This window comes from Corvus cornix, chromosome 5 (genome assembly GCF_000738735.6).
Source record: "Corvus cornix cornix isolate S_Up_H32 chromosome 5, ASM73873v5, whole genome shotgun sequence".
Lineage (NCBI taxonomy): Eukaryota > Metazoa > Chordata > Aves > Passeriformes > Corvidae > Corvus > Corvus cornix.
Window position 1 is genome coordinate 32140646 of NC_046335.1, and position 3046 is coordinate 32143691.

The following is a 3046-nucleotide window of genomic DNA, read 5'->3' on the forward strand; positions in this document are numbered from 1 at the left end:
ATATCTATTTCAGTACTTTTTAGCAATGATTCACTGAATCCAAAAATCCTTTTCTGACACAAGGGGATGGTGTGAAAGTTTGGAAATTCCTTAATAGAATTCACAGACCTAGTTTAAAAGTGTAAAATATCTTTTTCCTACTAGTTCTATTTAAATCAATGAGGAAAAAAGCTTAACTCCTGAGCAGATGAACTTACTCCTCATCAGATATAATAAATTCAGTACAATTTCATTGCTTCTTTCCTTCTTCATATATGACCAGATGATCATACCAACTTGTTCCAATGTTTATATGAACTTGTTGATCTGGACTTTCTAGGAAATAGAACAGTGTTATTCTTCCTCATGGGAAACACGTAATGCTTGATAAGGAAGCATGCTTGCAGATAGGGATTTATGAAAGAAATTTATTTTTCATGTAAGACAGTTGAAGCAAAACAAACTCAGAGCCAATCTGAACAGTTTTCAAGCCCAACCAACACAGCTGCACATTATCCCTGTAATCAGTACCAAGAAAAGTGGCTCTGTGGCTTGGACAACATCAAATTTTAGTTCTGTGAGGGTGCTTTGAGTGTGAAAGCGAGTCTATATGCTTTGCTGGGCATGTGTCCAGGCATTTAATTCATGAAGTGGCCTTCTCTCTACTTCAGGTGAGGTGGTCTAATGACTTGGTTGGCACAGGATGTGTGCAGTCACAACCAAAAGTTCCAGTTGTCTGACACTAGAATTTTTGCCTTTGAATAGCAATTGAAACATATCTCCTATTAAATAACCTTCTGTACATTCCTCTCACTGCAGTGCTTGGTTATTGAACAAACTAAACCAATGACATCACTTGATGAGTTAAAGGTACTCAGCACCAAACCATTCAGGAAATACTCAGACTATTGCAGAATCAGGCCCCTAATTACAAACTTATGTGCAGTGTTATGGTTCATTTGTGTTACAGATCTCCCATTACAGTGGCAAACACTTTTTTTTCTCAGTAATCCACCTCTGTGATTCTAAATATTCTCCAAGGACAAATATGGCTACTGCTAAAGGCAGGCCAAGGTTCCATAGTTGAATTTCACATACAACTGATAGTATAAGGTTGTGACAGAAATAATGTCTGTCTTCTAAATGCTGTTGTTGTCTCTATCTATTAAGAAAAAGATATTAAAAACTCATTTTTATGCCAGTCTGCAGCATAATATGTTTGACAGTTTGGAGATCAACAAGCAGCCTTTTGGGCTGTTTTCTTGTACAGAAAGCAAGCTTTTTGATGGGTGGACACAATATTCTTTTTTTTACTAAAATTCTGAATGAAATAATTACCAAATTTTTGGTACTTTTCCAAGACAGTTTCTAAAGAAGCATAAGAGACTGACACAAATTGATTTGCTACTGTATCTCTAGAATATCTACTTCTATCTAGAAGTTAAAAATGCTATATAAATAAATAATATGAGTTTTAAAATAGGTAACTAATGCATTATAATTTTGATGTAGGAAGATAGAGCTATTACTAAATTATTTTCAACTGGTCAAACAGCAGTTTTACTTTGGGACCAACCAGCAATAAGACTGTGACTTTTCTTTTGGCTTCCTTCAGAACTGTACCAGTCCTATCTCTTGCAGACTATGATTTCTGGCATAACTCTGCTAGTCTATGCACCAAAGAGAACAACCAAAGGCTCCATACATTATTCATACAATCCTGGTTGCATTCAATGACTGCACGAGACTCTGTCTAAAAGTAGGCAATATGACTAGAGATACAGAGAACTATTGGCTGTTGTTATGTCTGTAGAAATGAAGAAAGAGGTTTGTCATGGAATGCCATATTTGCCTCTATAAACCTGGTATTTACATACCTTTTAAGGCCTAGTTAAGCAATTGAAATCTCGAGCGATCACTGTGGAAAACTGTGAGCATGGATAGTCCATACAACTATATGATTGTACTGTGATACCTGTTAAACTCCACCAAATTCTTTGTTATATCCTTTTTCAAAGAGTAGTCCATTACTGTGTATATGTATATTTGTTTTTCAAGAACTTGCACAGAGAGTAGGCTTGATTCATGTGGAGGATGCATTTGATTCTGTTAATACGAATAATAGAAGCTGAGTGTTCTGTGTTTAAAGGTGGTATTTGAAAACTACATATCCTTATCCCTTTTCCACTCTGCTAGCTCTTCTGTAAACAAATATTTAGAACTGCTAATACTATAAATATATACTCCTCATACTCATTTTTTACTTACAGCAGGGAGTGCTTCAGCTAAAGACTCCAACCAAGATGGTGCAAATATTAATACTTCATTTCCTGTTGCATGCTGTTGAAGCACCAATGGCTCTGCATATATGTTGAAATACAGATGGCTCTGCCACAAATCTTACAGCAGCTGAAGTACAGCATGACTTCAGGAATGCTTTTAGCTATGTTGAGCCTTTATGTCCTCTGTCACGATTCTTGAAGGATGCTACAAAATACTGTGCAAAAAATTTATCCTGAATCCTTTCCTCGATACTGATTCTTCAATCTCCTGTTGGAAGCTGTTAGAAGATCCAGATTTTTATATTCTGTCTTCCATAATGACATGTTATTTTACTACATTCATACACACAAAAAGAAGGACACAACGCTTCCTCTGGCTCAGTCTATCCCATGCCTATTTTGGGGAATGGAACACTTGCAATGTATTATAGTGGTTTATATTCTTATGATGTTATTGCTTTATTAAATAATTTTAGAGATATCTTAAGCCTAACCATGTTTCTAAATGCAAGGACTTATTGTACAAACAGGAAAATAAGTAGCAGAAACAAAAACCTCTGTTATGAAGCAGTTATTTTAATTCCAATATTCAAAGGAATGAAACTGTCAAGGAATGGTGAATATGTGATATATGAAAACTGCTACTGAGCAGAATAATTTTTAGGAGAGTTCATCTGATTTTTTAAATTATTCAGTAAGGGACAGCTGTAGACAAGGGAAACAAAAATATCTCTGAAAGTAATTAAAAACATGTTTTGGCAACATTTTCTTTAGAAAAGTAGAAA